We start from the raw sequence: 26,675 nt of genomic DNA, 5'->3' as shown, positions 1-26,675 counted from the left end.
TTCAAGTCGAATTTTTTTTCAATTAAATTTCTTAATATTTGTATACAATTCGATAACTTATGCAATTAAAAGCAACTTTTGTTATGAAACCACTTTCATAAACGCAATATTTAATATACCTGTCGAACAAAGTTGTCTCCCGATGCGTACAAACTACGAAAGACTGACGTCATACTTTCGTAGCACTTTGTATGGAGCGTTTCGAGCAGGTCTTTTTTATGAGATATTTGAATTGTCATATCTTGGTGAATTTTTAAGCTATCAGAGTCATTCTTTCTACAATGTTTCTATTTTTTAAGTGTCTTTCAATTACCGATAAGAAAAAAAAAATAGTCATCATGTTTATTGTCTCTTGTCTCATGGGACAGCATCGCAATTATATTAGTTATTACTTATAACATTTACAAACGAATATCCTTCTTTACTGTTACGTCCTTATGCTCGATTTACACGGGTGACTAATGGGTCGATTTTAGTCGCGCGGCAAGTCACTAGTTGAATCGCCTGTCCAAGTCGAATCGCCACCCCATTTACACATTCTACAAAAATCGCCTGTGCCGCCCGAGATCTCTGCTATGTATTTGCAGCAAGCGATCGCTTGCGACTGAGCGTTTGCACGGTCGATTTTAGTCATTGGCCGCACGACTTTGAGCTTGCGGCTTTAACCGCATGCGGCGTAGTCGAATTGCCATTTAGACGGTCGATTTTCGCCGTGCGGCGTAAATCGTGCGGCTTTAGTCACCCGTGTAAATCCACCATTAGACTCCCTAGAGAAACAAGGAAAGGCCTATAAGAATACGATGACGTCTCATCAAAAATTTGTTCCATCACGGTCACCCTACTCATTGCTGCCGATATCGTTTCTTGAAAAATGTAGGCGAAAACACCTCCCTTGTTGTGTTAATCCCGGATAAGCAACGGATTAAGGATGAATAATTCCCGACCACAAACAAGAAACAAACACGAAGAAAAAACAAGACCCCTTCTTTTCTTTATTGGTTAATCGTTTTATTGAATCTCTTTGAACATTCGAAGTAGGCTTCAGCCGAAGTTGGGAAAATTCTGAACTTACAAACAGTCCAAGTGAGTTTTTTTTTCGATAAATTAATTTCTTTTGGACCGACAAGTGCGTCCAATATAGTATTGAGCAGAATTTTTCGTACCTAGGCACTAACTTTTGTGTAAACGAATGATTTATTTTTCAATGCTAAATACTAAATGAAAGAATTTTTTTACTCGAAAAATAGTAATTAATTAAAAGTTCTGCTTTGGCATACCAAAGCACACCAAAACCACAATAATACCTACCACACACACACAACACGGCCTTAATATACTATCTAGGTGTATATGTATAATATAAATTACTTACTACATATTATTAGTATGATAGTACTATTGCCGTGACGAAATCTTTAAACTCCAAAATATATTTCACGATCTTCAGCTCCTGCTGAATGAAATTCTAAACATCTACTTAATGGTAAGGTAGATACTACAAAACATTACAATTTCAATACAGTGTAATTCAAATACCATCGTCAAACATTATCAAGGATCCTCAACCCCTCGGTGCAGTTCTGTCCAACCTCTCACCTTGCCGGGCTAATCTGGCGGTTATTGTCTAACTTTACCCGTTACCCCGGGGTAATGTAACAACTTGCGAGTGTTAAACACCCAAATATATGAAGGTATATAGATAAGAGAATCTATTAAACTCTCCTGTAACGTCTCATCCCGAATTCCGAAGGTTTGTTTACAATTAATAAAATTATTATTTACTTCTGGCCAACATTTCGTCAATGTCCAATGTACAATGGTAGTGTGCACTACAATGTGCACACTACCATCTTTTTGAATGACAAGCTCAAAGTCAATTTAAAAATGGATTATTGTTTTTTTATTAAATCTGAAATAATAGCCAAAAGAAGAAGATAATTTTGAAGGTCGAATTTAGACCATTGGGTGATTTTTTATTTAACTAAAACGCTGTATACTCACGTTCAAATAATGTTTAGACCACCTCCGATGCTGTAAGAAGCATTTTCTCAACATCGAAATATCTATACTCTAATATTGAATGCTGAAATAGCAACTGCCATGCTATTTTTTAGTTGAATAAATTGCCTTTACTTTACAATATCGTCCTCGGATTTAAATGTCGAATGATAGTGCTATAAAAGGTGGTGTGACGATCATATGGCAATTCAATCGCTTTCAAAAAACTTTTATAAGAGTTATGGGGATGTAAACGTCATTAGAAGATATATTTATAGAATTATCAAGTGAATGCGATATAAATCTGCCGATTAAACGTTTACTAGACTTGTTTATACAGCCAAAAGGCTTTCAATGCAATTTAATCTAGAAAGTCGCGTTTGTACGTCTTTTTGATATAATAGGATCTTTCATACGAGTGTTTTTCGATCCATAGTAGTAATCATTGCTTATACGATCTATGTGCTAGTTGCCGGACTCATCGTCACGTACGGCTACAAGCGTCGAGACGATTTACGTCAGTCGAAATGATGGACAGGTGATAAACTAAAGTTAGTTAAAACTACCCGCACCTAAAAAAATATTATTGTTTGCATACACCGGAACATAAACAATTTTTTTTAGTTTATTCGCATGCTCTCTTAACTGAGTTGGAGTTGAACGTAATAGTAAATCATATTTTTTAGGAATTTGTTAATTAAAATGTGTATATTGATTATTAATACTTGCGAGTCCGTCTTGGGTTAAGTAAATTCATACTCATTTTAGAGGAACTAGGTATAAACATTTTCGCATTAAAAATTACTTCATGAATTTTTTCCGCACTCATTATTTTACCTTCATTTTTCATAGATCTTGGAAATAATAGAAGTAACTGTACAATGTACGTAGTATCTACATCAGTAACAGAATATGACATTTCAATTTATCACAACGTATCTTTCGTGACCGCTCCATATTCGCATCACAGATCTCCAGCACGGAGGGAGAAAGGTACAAGTCATTCCGACGATGTATCTTATAGTTGCAATAATAATTCTAGGGAACGTACACGAACTGTAGGTGGCAGCAATTGTCAAGCAAGAATATTGTACAGGTTTTGGTTTGGCGACACCAGATCGCACTTTGCAGCACATTTGTTGTACGTTTTCTGTAGTCAACACCGTAAGCTGTATAGTAAAGGAACAAAATTGGTTAATTAATGTAATTGGGATCACCCGTTTAAATTAACTGTAAATAAATACAAAAAATAATAATATGTTAATAGTAAGTTTTGTTCATTGTCTAATGGTTTAATTGTTATAGTTTTCAGATGTTGCACGTAACACAATGTTTATTTAATAATTTGAAAACCCAAGTAAATAAAATATTTATCATCTTGGTAGCTAGTATATAAGTAACACAAATTGTTTAACTTTAAAAACAAATTGTTCAACAAAAAACTTCTTTGAAGAGTAGACTTAGGTTTAGCTAACGAACTAAGTGGCTTGTCTGAATTTATAATTTATTGCATTCTTTTTAAAACACTTTTTCATGTCTCTCTCCCTTTACGAACAAAGGAAGCTGAAAATTTAATTCGCCGAGAACTCGATACAAAAGAAACAATAAGGAATATGACAAATGTTATGCATTAGGAAAAGTCAAAAGCGACTAAGAAGTTTCTGGAACTTTTGTATCTCCAGTCACTTAGCATAACTAGTTCACCTGGCAACAACAGTCGTTACATAAATAATATCGGCGACAGGACTGTTTATCCCACAACAGGACCATAAAAATAAGGGCAAGATTTATGGAATAGGGCTTAGGGCAGAGTTGAAGTCCATTATAGTAAGAGTAATTGCAATGTTTTTCAAAATCTCCACGGCGTTTGCTTCCGTGAAATTAATTTCGCATAATAAAATTGTTAAGGTTTTGTGTGCCTATATTTATTTTGTCCCATTAAGAATATGGGCATAAAAGATCGTTCCCACACTTAAATAGCAGCTTTGCAGGTAACTGTAAATTATTTAGTTTTTATCAAGTGAAAGTCAATTTTATGGTAGAGAAAAAGGTTGTATTTCAAATCTGGAAAAAACGAAACCGAAACACCAACAAGAGGCAATAATACGGTTTCTAAAATTAATTGGCTAACGTCAAAACATTAACTGTTGAATACATTATCTCCTGTCAAAAAACTGGACGCAAAAACATCTACTGCACTTCTATAAATTTACCTCTAAACTCCAACGTATCGGTCTTCGGTATTTCTTACGAGATCGCTCCAATAATCTGCATGAGGATCCACATTCCTCGTCTGCAACTATGCTGAATATTTTTAATCAATACAAATTACGAGTAAGTAGCCTCGGGGCGGGCGCCCACTTGGGATTGGAAATTTCTTTTGATATTATAAGAAAACAATACGGTATTTCCGTGTCTATTTTACGTATGGGTCAAGGCCTAGATTTAAAGTACTCTAAATTAGATAAGTAATTGTTTTTAAATGCTTTGGATTGTCTTCTTGTATCTATGCCTTTGATTTTCCAAATCAGTCTTAAGCCCGGCCGCACATTATCCGAATTTCTGATCAGAAAAATTTGGACGCCCCACCCCGCTCATACATTTTGACACGTCAAAATTCTGATAGTATGCGGGGTCTACAACAAAATGTATGAACAGAGTGCGTTCCGGCGAGCGAATCGGTCCGAATTTTTCAGATAAGAAATTTCGGATAATGTTCGGCCGGGCTTAAAGTATTTAAGATAAAGATATTAAATACTTTTTGGAAAATCAAAGGCGTCTTGTTCTATCAAACGTCTTGTGACGTAGTTTATTTTATTTCTGTTTAGGCACCCACTATCGCAATAACCATTATCTACTTGTAAAAAGCCGTATGTACTTAATAAGTTTTCCTAAAAGTGTGTCTATTGTTCAGTTCTTTCGTCGAAACATTTAGGTACTATGATTATAACATGAATCAGGTCCATATTCTTTTATACTCAAAAGATGCATGTTTGAACCAAATCTCTCATATTATAAGCTTAATCGAAGTCGTAAGGCAAAGCTAGTATATAAAGTTTAACAAGATCGAATATTGATCGTCCGCCCCAGGTACCTCGCTATCCCAACAATGTTTGCTCAAGATATTTGCCTGATGGTTGTTATAAGATTCAACTTGAGAGGTTTATTATACCTCCGCTTATTGCTCTTGGATATGAAATTCTTTTTGTTGAAATTGTTCACATAACTTCATAAGATGGTTGCGAGCAAGTCTATTAAGGGAACATTAGATCAACCTTTAAATAGCTTGGTTTTGGCAGTGGAAATTATAAAGCCTTATCTTAGTGAAACTCCACCAGTGTTACATTTGCTATAGTCATTAAAAACTCTAGGTTTCGATGAACAGCATATAGTATAACAATAATAATAATATGCAAACCAAAAGAGCTTCAATACGAAAGAATCTTGGCCAGTCCAAAGGCCTTCCTACAACTAGCCTGGGATTTGAATGTCTACATACTGCGGTTGCCGCTTACCATCAGGTGATGCGCTTCATTTCTGAATCTTATACAACCTAAAATAAGTAATCTTCTACGTAACAAAAAACTTACCAACCGTTCAAGCCGAACATTTAGCGACCTTTTTTAACTTTTCCGTGCTAACCGCTATAAGTTACCCAACCACACCGCACCCCGTACACAGTACTGCCATTAGCAGATCCCACAATCCAGTAGCCTGGTGATACGACTTTTTATACTTTTTAGAAATGTTATAAGGAGAAATAAAAAGTTCTCCTTAAAATATGGCAAGATAGATACAATTAAAGTGGTCACTGACCATAAAGCGAAAAAAATTGTCATTTCCATGGTAGACATTTTCAAAATTATCTCTCTACTGTATATTAAACAGGATGTAATAAAAATAAGTGATAATACTTTAGGGTGAGTACGTGTTCCTTGTAGAGAGTTTACTGTGAATGTAGCAGCACTGAAAGACCAAATTTTTTTTTTCACTTTTGTATGGGGAAACTCGTGACGCTCGGGCCAAGGCCCATACAAAAGTGAAAAAAAAAATCATCTTTCAGCGCTGCTACTTTCACAGTGAACTCTCTACAAGAAACACGTACACACCCTAAAGTATTATCACTTATTTTTGTTACAGACTGTATAAAGCCTTTAACGCTCCATTCATATTTTGCTGTGGCAATGTTTGAAGCACATCCTGACAAAACTACGCATAACTAGGATTACTGTTCTGGTTTTGTTTGGCGATAAGGCCAGGTCAATGGTATGCATAAAACGTTAGTTAATTGGAGATAAGGGCGGTAGCACACGGTATCGGCGGAAGCGTATCCTGCGATAGCCAGGCTTACTGGAACACTCGTGATAGGTATGAATGGTAGCTGTCACGTGTCACGCGGTTTCTCTGAACATCCGGCATCCGCATCATAACCATGATGACCTTTTTTTCGTTGTGGAAATGTGTTTACTCATCCCAGCAGTCGGAGGCTGCGCCTGGCCTTACCCACTGAAATCCCAACGGTGTTCCTGCTCTTCCGCTTAAGGCAGAGCCACGGGATACGCGGAATACACAACCGCGACCCTGCCAGCGGATGTCTCTGAAGGCTTCAAGTGTATGGCTGTTAGGCCCACACTAACAAACACTGATGAAATCCGATGACACTGATGAAATGACCATAATGACCTAAGAAGTCAGAATAATTATTAACATAATATTATATTGTATATTTAGACATTTCACCTTTATTATAAATTATAATTTTTTATCTTCCAAAGATTATGATTATAATATTATACCCTTCCTATGTAACTTCGGAGTGGAAGTGTGTTTTTTTCCATTAAAAACTTTTAATGTAATTTTCTCAACTTGTACATTTCGGAAGCTGTAAATTCAAAAATTTATATCTATAAAATAGTGGCTACACCTACAGTCGTTATTCTTTTTTGTGTCTATAGCAAATTTAATCTACTTTTCGGAACTACGCATAACTCAATACCCGTGACAAGGTACCTCTCCATGTGCACTGCCACAATTTATTACCTAGATGATAGATCAAGATGCTAAACTTCAAATGGTAATCATGTGTATTTACTATTAAGATAGTAGATTAGTATTGTTTCTTAAGGGCTCATCTGAAAATAAGCTTTTATGAAAATTTTTCAGACTGTAGCCTGTACGGATCCCGAATTCGACAACGCAGGATTCAGGGGATCGGAAGGCAGATTATGGATTATCAATAGTAATTCACTAGAAATTTCACTTTCCAATTCTTAGGGCCTGTTTCACCACTTTCTGATAAAGTGCCTAATAGGCTATTCACAACTTTTTTGACAGATTCTCCATACTTGATCTGTCAAGTTAATTGGTGGATATCCTTATCAGGAAGTGGTGAAACAGGCCCTTAGTATCTTATTTCACCAGTCATACAAAGTATATAAACAACCAAACTTTTACATTTACGTGGGGCTTTATTTAAATTCCAGATAAGGTTGGTCAAATGCGAACCTTGGACCTACTTAGTTTAAGAGACTGCCCCGGGCGGACACAGCTTTTGCTTTAACTTGGATCGAACTTCAACTCCGTGAACACTTATGTGTGTCTCTAATAAACTTCCTAACAAGCGTCTAAGTACGCTACGTATTTGAGGACTTTGCATTTACTATGTGGCGGAGTAGCAGAGTTCGAATATACGATGATTATTTCCACTGGAGGCCGCCGTGTAGGTAAAATTTTTAAAGAATATCAAATTAAATGTATACAGGGTGTGACAAAACGTAATAATACTATATGGTTTGTATGTGTCCCTTATATAGAAATTACTGCGATAGTATCAGCGCTAAAAAGCATTTTTTTTGTGATTTGTAAAAGAGTTCGAACCCAGCGTCGTAAAAGAGTTCGAACCTTTTTGTATGGAGCGTGGCATACTTAATTAGTTTTAAGTACTTACTGAAAATGGCATATTTTCGTGTACACCTATGAAACATACGTCAATCGACAGAGAAAATAATTAAATAATTACAAACAACAAAATATACTCTTTGAGAAAATGTCGAAATATTTCAGGTCGTATCTATATAATATGTAAAATGTTATTTATTTTGCATTTTTAAACTGAAATAACTCAGAAATTATATTGTCATTTACGACATTTTGTCAAAGAGTATTTATTGTTTATGAACATCTTCTCTATCGATTGGCGTATGTTTCATAGGTGTATACCAAAATACGACAGGTATCGTTGTTCTTTGCATATACCAAAGTAAAAAGAAGTTGCTCTTTCAGCGCTGCTATTTTAATAGTGAACTCTATGCAAAGGACACATTATCACATACATACCCTTAGATTATTACTTACTTTTGTTACACCCTGTAATGTGTATATAATATAATATGTCTGTCTGTAACTTTTGACTCATAAAGCGCTGAATCGATTGATATGAAACTTAATATATGGGTTTCTATCGCTGTAAAATACGTGGTTCCCTCGAGCGACAAACTTCAATAATTTTGTAGACAATTTAAATTACGTTACCCGTAAAATATACAGAGAAATTCAGTACAAAGCCAGTTCATAGTCAAATTGAGTATCCTTCAGGGGCAAAGATAATAAACAAAGTCAAGGTAACGTTAGTAAATATCTCTAGCATTATGTGCCTTATCTGTTGCAGGTAAATACTATTTTTGCTTGGCAAAGCTACCGAGAAAAAGGTCGCGGAGTCTCTTACACTAAATATTTGTCGTGGTTGTTTGAACAACTTCAGATTTTTTAACGCACGACTCCACATGGTGGCAAAACATTTGTTTCAATAAAAATGCAAACATTTGTTTAGTAGTGGCAGAAAAACAAAAATTGTACAAAAAAAGAGTCTTTGTGGACTATTTCTTTTTTTAAAACGAATTGACTTAAAATAACCGAGTTTAGTATAAATTGCCCTTACTTTATACCTACTTAACTCTATAATTTTTTTACAGTTAACTTCACATCTAGAACAGTCACGTATTAAAAAAGCCTTAATTTATTAAGGCTTTGCAGTCGCTAAATACAATACATAAGAGAATACAAATACAATACATAGTTAAGACTTTACTTGCTAACTGTACAATTTTAAGAATGAAAAATGGTATCTTAATATAACCAATTTTGAATGAAACTAGTTAATACGTTAGTTGCTGACTGTACAATTTTAAGAATGAAAAAGGTGTATTTTAGCTTTTGTTGCAGCTCGCACCAGGTGGACGCAGGCGGACGGAACCGGCTGTTTACGCTAGTTAACGACCGCTTCCAGCATATTAACCCAAACATACCTCTAGTTCGGACATATCAAAGGTGTTCTAAATGTGAGTACAAATAATCTATTGGTATATCTATCTACTACATAACGCCAAAACTCGTTTATTCCGCAAGAACCGTACATTTTTCCGGAATAAAAAGTATCCTCTATCCTTTCTCGGGACTCAAAGTATCTCCGTACAAAATTTCAGCAAAATGGGTTCAGCGGTTCGGGCGTGAAGAGGTAACAGACACACAGACACATTTTCGCATTTATAATATTAGTATATGGATTTGTCTGAGATAAATATTATTATGTTGCCAGCTTTCACCAACTCAGGTATTGTGAAAGGAAATGCAATATTGGTCACTAGATTTTTAGAGCAATTTTAAATATAGAATACTACTAGATGTTGCCCGCGATTTCGTCCGCGTCAACATAGTATAATAACAAAAATGAATAGTCCGCTAACAAATATGAAAAAAGTAAAAACCTCCGCCTTTTTGGAAGTCGGTTAAAAAGTAGCCCAAGTTACACCTTACTACATCAGCTATCTACCAAAAAAAAGTCCCGGCAAAATAGCTCCAGCCGTTTCAGAGATTAGCCGGAACAAACAGACAGACAGACAGACATACAGACAAAAATTGTAAAAAATGTTGTTTTGGTGTATGTAGCGTATATAGATTCATATGCATGTAGTAAAAAAACGGTTCTTTCAATATTACAAACAGACACTCCAATTTTATTTAAATGTATAAATGTATAGATTCACTGACTTTTTCCAGCGACTTCCACTGCGTGCTTTGCCTCGATGCATAACATTATGCGTCCGCCCGAACGCGCGGTTTGGCGGCAACACCGCGAGGTCCCAAGTTATTGTATGCAAGTTTTTTTTTTTATGAAATAAGGGGGCAAACGAGCAAACGGGTCACCTGATAGAAAGCAACTTCCGTCGCCCATGGACACTTGCAGCATCAGAAGAGCTGCAGGTCGTTGCAGGTGTAGGGAAGGGAATAGGGTAGGGGATTGGGCCTCCGGTAAGCTCACTCACTCGGCGAATCACAGCGCAAGTGCTGTTTTCTGTGAGAACTTAGTATTTCTCCGGTCGAGCTGGCCCATTCGTGCCGAAGCATGGCTCTCCCATGTCTAATGTAAATATTAGTCTATTCTTGAAATCATATCCTGAGAATATTATGAACTATGTATCTGGTACATCGGGAATCAACGCAATGAGGGTCCAAAAAAACGACGAAACACTTCGAGATAAGGTACGTAGTGCCCTTGTGCTTCGCTTGGCTCGTCTCGGCGGACTACTATGTTGATAGCACGACCGCGCCCTCATTATTATAATACTTTTGCTCATGATCTCGCGGTGCAGCGGCCAAGCCGCTCGCTTGTGCGGACCAGCCTTTTTTTACATGGGGAAATGGATTACGCATCCCCGGCAGATTGGGGCATCGGCCGGGGTATGTGGGACTCTCCGAGGAGTTACCCACTAAAACCCCATGGTGCTCCACTCACCGCTTAGGCAAAGTTACGGGCACGATCAACCCACCGCAACTTTACCAAGGCGCGGACCAGCCTAAGTATTTGCATTTTTGAACTCTTCATTTTCATGCTCAAAATTTTTGCCAAAAGCTGATCCCAGTATGGCTTGCGTATGATCTTGTTAGAAGTTGAGCGAATAAAACAAGGTGTCCTTAATAAATCCGGAATTTAGGAGAACCACATAAATCTTACATACTTTATAGGGTAGTGCAATGACGAACCATCGATAAAAAGTTGATCAGTCGATTTATTTTGAAACAAAGTTATGAACTTTGGACTATTTAAGTACTTACCTAACAACATCAAATGATATAATTTTTATAATGTCACCAAACGACGTCCGCAACTCTGTTGCGACATAATTAATTTATCTCGCGGTAACCTTACATTTTTCCGGGATAAAAAGTAATAAATGTCCTTTCCCGGGACTCCAAGTATCCTCATACCAAATTTCAACAAAATCGGTTAAGCCGTTTGGGCGTGAAAGGGTAACAGACAGCCAGACAGACTCACTTTTACATTTATAATATTAGTATGGATCTGTAAGCTAAACATTTTGAAAGATATAATTTTTCTTTCACAACAACATAATAGTGAGGGAATATAACAAAAAATTTTTTGATAACTATCAAGCTAATTTTTTGTGAGTAGCTTCATTTTGATAAGACGAACAACATTTTTATTTGGGAAATTAAATTTCTGCAATTCTTACCTTTAGTTTCTGATAACAATCTAGAACATTTTTTTTTTATTACTATCAAGCAAAATTTTTTGTTTGTAGCTTCATCTGCGAAAAATCTTGAAAGTGGTAGCTAACAGAAATAGAAAGGATTTCATACTTTGACTTGATGGTCCTAAATTATGGATTGTTCTATTTATTTTGTAGGGCAATGTTACTCTTAAAAATTACATAACTATTAACCTATGAATATACAAAATATCTGCTTGTTAGGGTTCCGTTTTAGGGTTCCGTAGTCAACCAAGTTTTGTTGATTATTTGAACCCTATAACGGGAACCTAACGAGCTGATTTTTTGAATATTGATAGGTTATTAGTTATTTAATCTAAAAGTAACATTGTTCTACAAATAAAACAATCCATATTTTAGGACCATCAATTCAAAGTATGAAATCCTTTCTATCTCTGTTAGCTACCACTTAAGAGATTTTTCGCAAATAAAAATGTTGTTCGTCTTATCAAAATAAGGCTACTCACAAAAACTTAGCTTGATAGTAATAAAAAAAATGTTTTAGAACTCCCGTACTATAATATTTATAACTTCACGTGCACTATAAATATATCGACAAAGTTCGACATCACTATAAGTAGCGAAGTTCACAAATTGCGCATTTACAAGTCGGCCGAGTCGCCCGCGCTGGGCCCTAACTGATATTTATGGCTGAAACGCACCTATTACAACGCATATACACAACTGTACGCAAATATTATGGACATTATACGTTGGATAAACTCACGATAGTAAAAACATATAGTACTGAAAGATGAAGATACTAGTTTTAGTAGTAGTGCCGAATACACCCACTAAAAGAAAAGAGAGAAGAGATAAATGATCAACTCTTTCAAACGAAATAGTTACTCTTACAGGAAAAATTAATGAAATTTAGGCTGTAATATTTCGTATAGTTAGTATCATAGACTTTTGACTAAATCAGGATGAACAGGAGACACTTTTAATCATAAAATACAGCATTTACACTATAGGCTATGACGCTACACTACACTATTTACACTATTGGCCAAGACGCAAAAAACTGTGGGAATATTACGATTAAAATATTATATTTATAGTAATAAGTACACTGCAGCTTACTCGTAAAATATCTAACATTCGCAATCAACACATTAGAATCACTTGCCTTGCTTTGCCAAACAAAACGCGAAATCAGAGGGCGTTTACAAATTGCCGATCTGGAGTGCTGTTAAAGTGAAAATGGAAAGGCGATCGAGTTCACTTAACTGAGCTATAAATCTCTGCGGTACCTTGCATTAGGGACATCAGCGCTTCACGTCTCATTAGTGGGGGGTGTTCTGAAAAATTCTAACACTAAAATACACATTATGCAAAGTACCGCAATTATGGCGAAGCACAGGGCTGTGAGTGGCTGATATTTAAAGATGTAAGAATAATAATTAGAAAGTTAGAACAGAATAATCTTAGAAAGAAAGTTTTGACCGACTGGTAAAATTCCTGTACTAGGAAACTAAAAGGAAACTTGTAGCTTTCATTACGAATCCTGAAGATCCAGAAAACAGTAGCGAACGCCATCCCAAACCTGTATAAAACTCGTTTAGCGTCAGAACTCAACTCTTAATTAAAATTGAAATTTCATTTAACTAAAGAACAATAATTTTTTTTATAACCCATAACCCTGAATCGGAGAAAGGTACGCTCCGCGTCATTCAGAGTGCGGAATTAACATAAATAATAACATCATTCCTCACGACGGCAGCAGCCGCGATATTGCGTCATTTGCCTCCGCCCTTTATAGCCTTACAACACTTAACTCCAAATAAAAAAGTATATTATAAATTCCTTGCCAGGTCGATTTTTCTCGCGGCGGCTGGAGGTGGCAAGCCGCGCCAATTTGCATCACAATTGTCTGGCCTCGGTTCGGTTCCATGTTTTAATTCGAACAACAAATAATACTCCGCAACGGAATAAGAAGTAACGGTGCTGTATTTGCATATTAGTGGTCGTCTGCTTTTCATAAAAAGTCGTTGCGAAAATAATAACAGCAAGGAGTTTATTGCCTTGAAGGTTTTAATGGGCTCCGTGCGTAGTTTACACGTACAATGAACAAAACGGATTGGCGGCTCGCCCGTTGTGTCGCTGTATTTTCTTTATTACATTTGTGATACAATTTTAGTGCCGAAAGAATTTTTTATGAAATTTAATGATCGTCATAATATTTTTTTTATATTTGAAGCAATATAAGGCAAAGCCTTTGAGGTCTTAAAAGAGCTTCAAAAATCTGAACTAGCTACTACGATATAATCTAGGAATTACTAAAATCTATTAACTATACAATCACAATAAAGTATAAATAACTTGAGTCATTATTCCAAATATAACAGTTAGCATCTCATTTCCATAATCAGATTACAATGTAACAAATATATATGACATCCATATTATATGTATACACACTGCCATGCCCAAATAATTACTCCTTTACTTAACCGCAGTCGGGTAAAATTCAGGCACTTAAGCAGCCACAATCTTGTTTAGACTCCACGAAAGTTTCGGAGTCGCTCGACTTAGATACAATTTTTATAAAAACCGCGAGGACTATGTGCTGATCTCGTGGGTTTTCTAACTAATGAGTTTGAAGCCTGGCTCCGAAATAAATCTTGCGATTTTGTGACTCAGAATATCCCATGCGGTTCAGTGTAAAGAACAAGCAAGAGCGATATTCTGTTTAAAATATACTGCGAAAGAAAAGCTGTCAGTTTTCCAATTTAAAATTATTTTATGGGAAAATATCAATGTCATAAAAGCTATACTAGTGTTTTTAGATAGACAAATACACAAAATATTATGTCTAAAATAAAACAAAAAAGTTTATGGTACATTTCGATTTATTAAAAATGAAATAAAATTATTCAGCTTTATAGCTTCAAATCTTCACTTGAAATCCTACACAGTATAATAACAATTCTTCTATAAATGAAACAGGACTACTGTCTAAAAGGACTACAAATAGTCCCATTGTAACTTGTTACACCCCCTACGGTCTCTTGTAACTTGGACTCTACCCCCGTGTTGCGTCTTTACGAAACATTATAAATCAAAGCACGTTGCTCCTTATAAACATATTTCGTGTGTCGCTTCTTTTTTAAATTTGTCTCCTTTATGCTTATCACAATTTTGTACGTAACGCTAACATGGAATTTCGGCGAAGGCTCTATTTAAGTGGAAACGTAAAAAACTGCTATTGGTAGAGACAAGAAAATATTAAAGCTTACGAATTATTTCTTTTTATTCCATGTGCGGACATTTTGTCTAATATTTTTTTCTACATTCGTTCATTTATTTAAGTAAAGTCGACGCCTTCACAAAATATTCGTATTTTGATATGCAAACAGTATTATATTACCTTTACCGATAGGTACAGTTACTTAAACTATTTACGAAATACTCGGACTTCTCGGCACATAAAAATGTGTGTTTAAGACTATTTTGCTAGCCTTCAGCCGCTAGCAACAATTTACTAATTAAAACTACAAATTAATTCAGCACCTTCGCAAACAAATAGTACGGTTGATAGTAATTTAGTATGAAAGTTGTTAAGACGGTGGCGACAGGTTTAAACGGCACTTGCCTCCCACCCACCCCCCGTTAGCCCCCTAGGGTGGGTCCGGTCAAGGGGCCTTAATTATACACTACCAGCTTAACACGTGGCCGAGAGGGCCGTACGCACTGCGACAACGTTCGCGTAAATTGAATTTCATTTACCGTTGTGTTTTCTTCCTTTAATCAGTATCATAATATTTTCTAATAAGTGAACTTTAGAACATTACTACTTGGGTTTTTTTATATGCAAATAGCTGAAGAATTTTCTTTTATCACCAAAGAAATTTACAAAACAGACTAGGTAAATAAATATCCTGAGAGACTGAAAATTATTCGGTGTAGAAATAGTACATCCATAATATGGTATCCTAGCTAATTGGAGTGTGAACTGAAGCCTCCAGTTCACACTCCAATTCAATATATTGTTACTTAAATACTATGTTGAGTCGTGTGTGAAAAATAAATAATTTTTATCTTTTTTTATACGAAGTAACAATTAACATGTTGCTAGACTAAAATCCAAGGGCAAGGGCAAGGACCAAGCTATAGTTGTTTTTAATAACTTATATCATTTCTTAAAATAACCGTAGCAGTGTACGTACAGTCTCAACAACAACATAAGACGAGAAGTCACAACTTTTGCCAAGGATTGTCCGTCTTGGATTAAATTAACATTAGGTGAAACTATCCCTCGGGACCCTAGGCCCATTGTGCCAACAGTTGTGCCCCGCTGCGGTCGCCGAATTAAAATTACAACATGTAAATTGTCCGAAACGTCTTGGCTTTATGTTTGTTGGAAAACTACTTTTACTTATAGGCCTTTGTCCGAGCGTTTACGTCTAAATTGCTGAAAACTTGGTAGTTAGCAATTAGAATATCAAGACTAGAGCTATAGTCTTACTAGACATCGGACACCATAAAAGTTCTACAGCTCTTTTTTTGGAAATAAACTTGGTCAACTCGCGTTGACCAAGTCAAAAATTTGTCAGATCGTGCGCATGTTTAGATACTCCAATTTTCAGAAATCATGCTAACTTCTGATTGCTGTGTTTGCTAGAAGGTCTACTGTTTTGAAATATTTTGTGATATTATAATGTACTAGATGACGCGCGCAACTCCGTTGCGCCAAAATTAGTTTATCGCGCGGGAACCGTACATTTTTCCGGGACAAAAAGTATCCTATGTCTTTTCCCGGGTCTCAAAGTATCTCCATGCCAAATTTTAGCAAAATTGGTTCAGCGGTTCGGGCGTGAAGAGGTAACAGACAGACAGATAGACAGACAGACACACTTTCGCATTTATAATATTAGTATAGTATGGATGTTATATTATGGACACCAAAAATGATATTAAATGCTCTACTTGGAAATGATATTCAAGAATGGCATGTGATGGCACAATCGGTAAGTTTTAACGAGCTGCGGACAGTCACGAGTCGAGAGTCGAACGTGTTTACCTACATCTCGACAAACTTCGAGACTTTCTCGAGACTTCCCAAGACTTGTCCGAGACTGGACAGGATGTGGCAGTCGGAATTAGTCACATGTTTCAACAACTTCTATTGTATTGGTGTTTATTCTTGAACCAAGTGTTAGGTCTAAACGATGCTTTAAACTCAACAAAACTATTGATTGTTTATTATTTTTCTTTTTTGCCATGAATGTCATACAAAGTTTGGTTAATTTTAAATGATGTATTGTGACCCGGCTCGAGGTTAGCATATTTAGGTGACGTCATATTACTAGGGACAAAACTATTGATTGTTTATTATTTTTCTTTTTTGCCAAAATGTTTCAAAGTCATGAACGTCATACAAAGTTTGGTGTTCATTTTAAATGATGTATTGTGACCCGGCTCGAGGTTAGTATATTTAGGTGACGTCATACTAGGGCTGTAAAAATCGCTCTTAAACATAGTAAGAGTTACGAACTGAAACCTAACTTGACAAGCAAAAAATATGTGCAAACCGAACCTTTATGCTACGCATTATAAGCCAAGAAAGTTACAAAACTTTTACCCAAACTCAGCCTCCCCAGATGTATTAATAACGCATAATATAACAATACACCGACAAGATGAATATCTTATACTTCATACATTAAAACAATAGGTCAGAATAAACAGTTACTAAGTGTTTCCATTAACCTGAGGGTACCTTGTATGAATAATGCAAGAAAGGCCCCAACAAGTTTGTATTTCTTGCCCGCCTTCAGACAGATACGATTTCACTCCTGAACAATTTCGAAAGAAACCGTTTCGAGTTTGAAACTTTTATTAACTTTGACATTGTGTTATTATTCTAGGTCTCGATTTATAAAATGTGAATATATAGTCTCGTTAGTCTGGACTCAATTATAAGTACCCTAAAATATATTTTATTAAAAATTTGCCTATTAATTTTTAGGGTTCCGTACCCGAAGGGTGAAAACGGGACCCTATTACTGAGACTTCGATGTCTGTCCGTCTGTCTGTATGTCTCCAGACTGTATCCCAGTAACCGCTATAGCTAGACTTCTAAAATTTTCACAGATTGTGTATTTTTGTTGCCGCTATAACAACAAATATATATAAATATAAAAGCCTCCCTTAATTCCTTAAAAAGATTACATTACATTACATCTGCGTACATTATTTCATAATAACTTGCATAACATCACAGATATTTTATTATGTATATTAGATATTATCATTACTTTATAAAAATATTACTTAATATATTAGTACAGTATGGTTTATATTCATGCTAGATCTATTAATTTGACTTTTTTTTTCTTATATACATATTTTATACATATATATCTCAGTTATTATTTCTGTACATTTTTATTATTCTTATTATTATTCATTTATTCTATTATTATAGTTCTGTGTATGTCATTTTAATCACAGTTATTTACATGCTGTATGCATTATATGAGTTTTCAATAATTTACATTTTTAGCATGATTTATTTACATTGATATCAAATCTTAATATTATACATTACTTTACTATACATCACAAAATATTTATTTCCTCCTTTAATGCTATTTTTGGTTCAGTTTAATATCTTTATAAGGACCTCTCTACAGAGTGAAGGCCTCCTCCATGCTGGTCCACACCTTTCTATCTTTTGCTTTTTCAGTCCAGTTTTTTCCTGCTATTTTCAGTATTTCGTCAAGCCATCGGTCAGCTGGTCTGCCTCTGTTTCTCTTTCCCATAGGACCTTGCCACAGGTTACAATTTTTGCCCAACGGTTTTCGTTCATGCGTGCTACATGTCCAGCCCATTTCCATTTAAGTTTCTTGCAGTGTGTTAGAGCGTCTATTACATTTGTGATGTGTCTTATATCTGTGCTTTTCTTTTTGTGTTTCATTCTCAGTCTCAGCACACTCCTCTCCATGGCTCTTTGAGTAGTAATTATTTTATTTTCTGTGAATTTGTTATAGATCCATGTTTGCGATGCATAAGTAAGAGATGGTAGGATGCAAGAGTCCATAACCTTTTTCTTTACTCTAATTGGTGCATTTGACTTCGGGATTTCTTTTAGGCTCCAAAATTTCTTTCAGGCCGTGTTTATTCATCTGTTAAGTTCTTCTTTATGTCTGGTTTTTTTAAGGATATTTGTTTTCCGAGGTAAACATAGTCTTGCACATATTCTATTGGAGCATTGTTAATTTTTATGGGTATTTCTGTAGAGTTCGTCATAATTTTTGTTTTTGAAGTATTTAATTCTAGTCCAACAGTATAGCTCACCGAGTGGATCTCTTTTAACATTTCTTATAGTTGCGATGCTTTCTCTGAAAAAATAACTATATCAATTCAAATATTTTCCATTTATGTTAATACCTTTTTTCTCCCATTTCAGTGGTTTCATTATATTTTGAAGTACAGCTATAAAAATTCTTGGCGACAAGGGGTCACCTTGATGAACACCTCTCTGTATATCGATTTAATAACAACAAATACTAAAAACGAAATAAAATAAATATTTAAGGTGGGCTCCCATAAAACAATCGTGATTTTTTCGGCCTTTTTTGCTCTATGTCAATAATGGAAATAGGTAGGCACTTGAATTTTTTACAAAGTCCTTTGTTATAATATGTGTACTTTAATATTAAATTATAATATTTAAATAAAATAAAAATTGAAGGGGAGCTCCCATACAAAAATTCATTAATATCTAAAACCATCTCAAGTAAAGTATCTAGATACTAGGTACATTTTACTAACATCGCTTCAGTGGCTTAAACATAAAGTGGTAACAAACAGACAGAGACTTTCACACTTATCTATATATTAATACGTGAGCCAAAAATTTGTATCCCTTTTGACGAAAAACGGGGAAACGTAGATGAATGAAATTTTGCACAGTTATAGTTTACATGGTGAAGGCGTGCATCGAGCTAATATTATTTTGAAATTAAGCCTTTACTCATATATTTTTAACAAATAAAACATTACACACACTACAACATACAGACTAGGAAAAATTACAGATTTTTGAGTGACAAGCCTATACATACGAATTATACTCTTTTATTTATGGTTGAAGTCTGTTGAAAACAAGGTGACAAATTGAAAATAGATTAAAGCTTTTTTTTATTGAATCTTAGCTACTATTAGACAATGCTTACACGGCCAGTCTGAGATCAGCTGAGTCCCAGAGACAAGAGTTGAAAAAAATATGATAAAGTCAATATTTTTTTACAAAATATGTAGTAGTCTTAATGTCGTTGAGATTAAGGTCGAATTTCGACCATTGGGCGATTTCTAGTAATATTTAAAAGTATGGATTTACAAATTGTCCTTGCGGACCGTACATGGTCAGTCACGGTCCGTAAACAAGTGTTTCTTGGGAGGGACAAGGGATTCAAATTCGGGCATTAATCTCGTGCGGGATTTTAGCCAAGACAAATATGGCGGCCCTCTTACTAAACGGGTGGAAATTATTGAATTAAAGGATCTACCTAAGGAGGCTTACTCAGATCTAACTTTGTGTACATGTTTATTGATTGTGAAAGGCTTATTCGGTATCACATAATTATGTTGTATGTATGTAGGTAAGCTTGTAAACATGACCTAGGTTTTTAAACATGACCTACCTTGATAGTGAAATCTTTGTTGGAACTTTGACTGCTTTGGTCCCCGACAAAAAAGTGGGGTGTTATCGTAACAATCATTTAACATATCCCAATGAATATGAGTATTGTAGTAAACCACACAACAAAACTTCTTCCTTCTTCTTCTTTTATTGTACTTTACAAAATATAATATTAAGTTTTATCTGGTTTAAATTGCTAGTATTTGTAGCGAAACAAAATGATATATTTAAAACCTTATTGCAGCAATTGCCATCTTCTAATATTTACAAAGTCTATGGACTAGGTATGGTATACCTTAATTAGATTAATTTTATTCTGAACAAGGCAGTAAATAAAGTGCAACTCAACCGTCCTTCAAGCGCCAGACAAACTCTTGTGACGACAACTCCAGTCCATCGTTTTTCATAACAAAATTATATCAGTTTTATTGCGGACCCTAAAATGATGCTTTTAATTTTTACGAAATTGGCCCTTAGCTTTGTAACTTGAAAAAATTTTGATCCTAATATTATATTTTTAGGTAAGTATCATCCGATTTAAGAAGAAGTAATCTAGATAATTTCATTTATTTTGAATCTTTCTAAGATTGATATTATTATTATTTATGCACATATTAAAGATAATTATATTAATTGAAATCCAAATGGTAAGTTATATTATAAATTCAGAAGTGAGTGCTTCTGAATCAACTTTTTAATTTGATATGGGAAACCCAACATTTTGCTCAAATTATCTCATTGTTCTTGGACAATGCATGAACATGAACAGGCACAAATGGTACAATTTAAGAGACCACATTAAGCATACGTGATTCGCGCAGACCATGACATCCTGCGATCTCCAAATATGAGCGACATTTTATGGTGTAGATGCACGGTCAAGCCAATTAGTCGGCTAATTGAAGAGCGCCTTTGATCTGCTTTGCCCAGCCGCGCGTGCACCTGGCCCCACCACTTTGTTCTACATGTTATTTATACCGAATATCAGCCAATTAATTCAATTCGCAGGAATCTGAAGTCTTATTTCGATGAGGGCTTGATCTTTGTGTCTCAATGTGAAGCAGCCGAAAGCAGCAGATTAAAGTTTTTTTTACTGTATAAAGATACCTCTTATCGGCGGTTTATCCCCGTTGGCCCACGATCAATCAATACAAGCGATTATGAATTTGTAAAGAGGCATATAGATGACTGCCCATAATATCGGCATCCGAATAGTGCATGCTATAAACAGTTTCTCCATCATAGCGGCAGTCTTGGTTACCCATCATGTCCAACCTTAAGAAACTTTTAAGCTAATCTTTTCATTGTACAATGTACATCAGCTGACATATTAACAAACTAATTTAATCGTGCAAATTGTCAAATACAGGACATAAAACTGTACACAAGCGAGTTAACCCTAAAGTTGTCAGCGCAAGACGCCTCACGCGACGGAAGCGCGCGGCCACTTCCGCCCCTTTGACCTGACTGTCCTTCACTAATTACACCGAGACTGACCACCGACACAAATCATATCTACCACGACGTGTTAAGGCTTATTTTCAATTGTGTCCAGCCAAAAATCACTTACAAAGCGACCGGAGTTTTAGTTGGAAGGAAATTGTCTAAGACAGGCCTTCGCGTGATGACAATTTGGTGGTAAATTGAGGACAGTTTCGTGAAATATTTACCCTTTTAGGTGTTATTACATTGGATATGACATAACTTGTAACTTACACAATTTATTTTAGTGGGAACTTTTGTATTATCAAATAAGAGTGTAAGCTTTTGACTTAGTTTTAACAGGAATTTTAATCAGTATAGTTGCAAAATAATTAAATATTAATTTAATTATTATTATTTTTTTTATTTTTTTTACAATATAACATTGATTTATTATTTTAAACTACATAACAAAACTAACAATTTATTCCAAAATCTTCTCGATGGAAAAATTGTTACTAAACGACAAACAAATATTCTAATAACGTTACTATCCCTACAAGTATTTTAATTTCATACAAGATTGCTTCTTATTTTCTTTGTCCTCTGAAGGAAAACCTTCATAAGTCTAGCAAACACGTTTTCAGCGTGTAATAATATTATTATATATTTTCCAGGAGCGGCGTAGCGTGTGTGACGGTCATACGGCGCAGGAAGCGACGTGCGTGGGTCGTGCAGACCACTTCCGATACTTTGACAAACAGCCCTTAAGGTCGGAGGGTTAAAGGGTCCCAAATATAAAACATCTGAAGAGTAATACCATGATACGACATACTTAGGTATAGTTGAAATTGCGTTTAATTTAAAGGTATTCATTAGAAACGTGAAGCTTCAGAAGTCTTATCTTTTACCTCATAAGTATAAATACAATTGAATGTAATAATTAGGTACTTTAAAGACAACATTTTGGAATAAAAAGATAAAAAAGTTAAGCACTTTTAAAGTGGCTCACAATAAAATATAACTTGACTGTAATACGTACACGTAAGCTTGAAAGCCCAAGTTATGGGCTATTAAGAAATTGTTCTCGGACCTGAGAACTTGAGGGGAGAGTGGGGTGGAATGGTACATTTGCTTAAACTTTGTTACGGCATTGTATAACACGATAAGCTAAGGTTTAAATTTGTTAACCACGACGTTTTAAAGTAAATTACATTCTCCTTTGCGCTTGGGATTTCACATGTTATTTAAAGGTTATATTGTGTGTATTAAATAAAAGATCTGAATATAGAATTAAGTTTGCACAAATTAAGCTGGCTTATATTCTTAGTGATTTGTGCACAATTCGTATAATATATAATTCAACTATAATGATAAAAGTATCTCTATTGAACTAGGTAGATACAGTTTCATAATCGACACTATTGGTGAATATAAATTTGTACCTTGTAAAAGCCAAACAAAAAACGTTTACGTTACGTTAAGGCGGGGATTAATCTCAATCAAAAACGATAACCTTGCACACAACCAAAGACCAAGCGTATACGAAATGAATCTTATTGCGATGGCAATAAGATTCATTTTAGCTTAGCATAAAACTATAGGTTCTCGGGCGGATCTTCTCTATTTTTCATGTTTTTTTTAAATATCTTTGGAAATAAATATTAAGAAACAAAATTGTTCGGTTAAAGAATTTCTAATATAAATTTACTAACATTTTATTCAAATAAAATTTACAATTATCCTAGTTAATACTTATATTTCGATGAAATAGAGTTTTTTCGGAGGTAAGTTTGTAAATTAATTACAGCCATAAGTATTACGTTTTATTAAAATGTTTATGGTTTAAGGTATTTTGAATATTGTGCTTTAAATCTCATATTTTTTAACACTTCGTTATTATATTGGAACTAGGTAAACCGGGAGTCACGGAATAACAAATTGGGGTTTATCCTCGCCTTAAACGTTAACCTCGTTAACTCGACCCCCGCCTCCCCTAGACATTGACGCATCGACTGCAAACATTTCCTGCGACTCTTAAATGTACATGGTCTAATGGACTTAATAATTAAGATTCATTAAATATTTTACTGAAATGAATGCTTTTAACAATGTAATTAATGATTGAAATGAAAACTTATTTACTTCTACTTTTTGGTATTGTTAAAATAAGTGAAACTTGTGTAACACGGCCTAATCTGCATGACTTGATGGATGATTCGTATGGTAGAGACTAGACCACTAGCGTGGTGTTTAGCGGTTGAAATTGAATGACGGAGATTCGTAGAAGAGAAAGTTACTGAAAATATGATAATTAGTATAACATTATACACGTACATAATATAATATAGTAACATACGTATACAAGGTGTAACACAACTTCACAAAGTTCACTGTGAAAGTAGCAGCGCTGAAAGCACAAAAAAAATTCACTATTGTATGGGGAAGCTCGTGACGCTGGGGCGCTTGCCCATACAAAAGTGAAAAAAAATGGCCTTTCATCACTTAGTTTTGTTACACCCTGTATAAGGATATAAACAGAGCTAAGAGTTCCGATCGGATTAGTGTTGTACGCAAATAGATCGAGGAGTTGCCGACAAGTTCTGCCGGCTGCGGTGGAGCCACTAGCCTGTTTGCCCGCTCTAACTTCACATGCTAAATATGTTACCCGTGCTACTTGAAACTGATGCATCTATAGCCTGAGCTCACTAAGCTGGGAGGAAAATTACCCCTGCGGGGGCAAATCGGCTGTTTTACGCGTTTAAAATAACTTAAATCTGAAAAACAATAATTATTGGATGTGTAATGTGAATTATTATAAACAGTAAATTCATATTTAAATGTGTAATTATTAAGCAACGCATAGTATGTACTAAGTTTTATATAATAGTATGTAATAAGTTAAAAAGTAATAGTATGTACTAAGTTAAACTTAGTATATAATACAATGTTACAGCAAGTTTTTCGAAAGTTCAAATATAAATCCAAAAATATTGATAAACACTACGACAAAAGATGATATTGCTAGAATCGTAAAAGGCAGCATCGTCAATGAGTTTCATTGATTGACCAGAAGTGATGTAGTCTCGAATCGCAGTTAAGTTAAATCTTCTTTCAGGAGCTTTTGAGCCACCCATGTCTACGTGCCTATCGAATGAGAGACGAATGATGGGGACGACGTCGCCGCATTCGCAAGGCTCCCAGGAGCCTATAGCGCGTAGTGGCCACCACGCGCTCTTCTGCGGCCTTTACGAGCAGAACCATATACAATCGCATGGCATATGCGGCATGCATATAGGCCCGGGGTTGCATGCATGCAGCCAGGAACTATCCAACTCCGCCTCGATTAGCCTGCCGGTTATGCTAGCATTAGTTACACTGCTCTTTGCGCTACATACTGTACTATGAAATGTTATAACACTTTTTATATGTGGTAGTACTTATGAGAACACAAAATATTTAAAATAATACCTGTGTAGTTCGTAATGGAGGCTGGGACATTATAATATTATTATAATATACCTTACATTTTATTATACCTTTTCGATCGTAGAAATCTATTATGGATCCAATGTTTTAAATACTTATATAATTTTCACTCTAGGTAAAAAATGTAATAATTTATCACATATAACTTATTATATGTGATAAATTATTACGTTTTTTTAGAAATAAACACGTATGCCTTAAATGAATTATTTATTTAACACCTCTTAACTCTGAGTAAGGTACTTGAAATCAAATTTTTCTACATAACTGACAAAGATCAGCCCGACGTCATTGAAATTAGAACTTACACGTAATTAGCTTAAGGTTGTATGTTCTTTGATGTTGGGAAGTAATTGAACAAGTAATTCGGCAGGTTAAGTTAACGGGGAAGTTGCGAGCCCTGAATTTAATTAATCCAGTGAATAGTTGGCGTTAGCCACGGCCGAGCGGTCACAGGCGATGCCTCCACCTTGTACTTGGACTAGGGTAAAACCACGACTATTGGAAAAGAAAATATGTAATAATTAATACTATGAAAGAGTAATTGAAAAATAATATGGTTTCATAATATCCACATAAAACTTACTTGAGCTGTCAAATGTATAAGAGCTTCCTGTCTATACTGTTTATTATTTTGATAATGGGAAATGATATTTTTTTTTCTGTTTTATTATTAATACGTTGTAATATTTCTAAAAATTTGGATATTTCATTATTTGTGGATATTTCAGTTCCCATATAAATAATCCGTTATGATTATAAATACTGTGTAATTTATAATTTTTAACATTGAAATGAAGCTCTTAATCACAACATTTTATTTATTATGCAGATTATGCCTTAACATAATGAAATTCATTACATCCTGTTAACCGCATAAAAACAAATCATCGTCTTAGAAAATTAATGAATGGGAGTGCCGCTCTCCGGTCGTTTACCCTACACATCTGCTTGTCTTGCAAGACGCTTTAATTGATTACTGAGAAAAGCACAAACTTTGATTGGTCTGAATTCAGCCTTAAGTCGTCTACGTGGACCTTTGATGAAGTTAACTGTATCAAACTGATTACAGGATTAGTTATAAGATTGCTAAGTTCAACTATTTTAGATCTATACAACGGAATACAGATAGAGTTTGTATTGATAGATCGGAGAGTTGGACAACTGGTCCTTTTGATATAGAATTACATTAGGTATCTGATTGAAAATTCTAGATTATAAAGACTATATTGATTAATAATTATTTTTTTTTGAAATAAGGGGGCAAACGAGCAAACGGGTCACCTGATGGAAAGCAACTTCCGTCGCCCATGGACACTCGCAGCATCAGAAGAGCTGCAGGTGCGTCGCTGGCCTTTGAAGAGGGAATAGGGTAATAGGGGAGGGTAGGGATGGGAAGGGAAGGGAATAGGGGAGGGTAGGAAAGGGAATAGGGTAGGGGATTGGGCCTCCGGTAAACTCACTTACTCGGCGAAACACAGCGCAAGCGCTGTTTCACGCCGGTTTTTTGTGAGAACGTGGTATTTCTCCGGTCGAGCCGGCCCATTCGT

General features: G+C 35.2%; 2 long non-coding RNA genes across 2 annotated transcripts; one reads left to right on the top strand and one right to left on the bottom strand.

The window, feature by feature from the left end:
• Window positions 1–6,911: 6,911 nt before the first annotated feature.
• LOC121727252 lies at window positions 6,912–24,993 on the bottom strand. The gene is made up of 3 exons (XR_006035640.1): window positions 24,905–24,993; window positions 8,331–8,335; window positions 6,912–6,922 (listed from the first exon to the last, which is right to left on the bottom strand). It is a non-coding gene; the product is annotated as an uncharacterized LOC121727252 (long non-coding RNA).
• LOC121727253 lies at window positions 7,472–22,522 on the top strand. The gene is made up of 3 exons (XR_006035641.1): window positions 7,472–7,626; window positions 9,230–9,335; window positions 22,314–22,522. It is a non-coding gene; the product is annotated as an uncharacterized LOC121727253 (long non-coding RNA).
• Window positions 24,994–26,675: the final 1,682 nt, after the last annotated feature.

Source organism: Aricia agestis, chromosome 5 (assembly GCF_905147365.1).
Source record: "Aricia agestis chromosome 5, ilAriAges1.1, whole genome shotgun sequence".
Lineage (NCBI taxonomy): Eukaryota > Metazoa > Arthropoda > Insecta > Lepidoptera > Lycaenidae > Aricia > Aricia agestis.
This window is presented reverse-complemented; position numbering and strand designations above follow the sequence as displayed.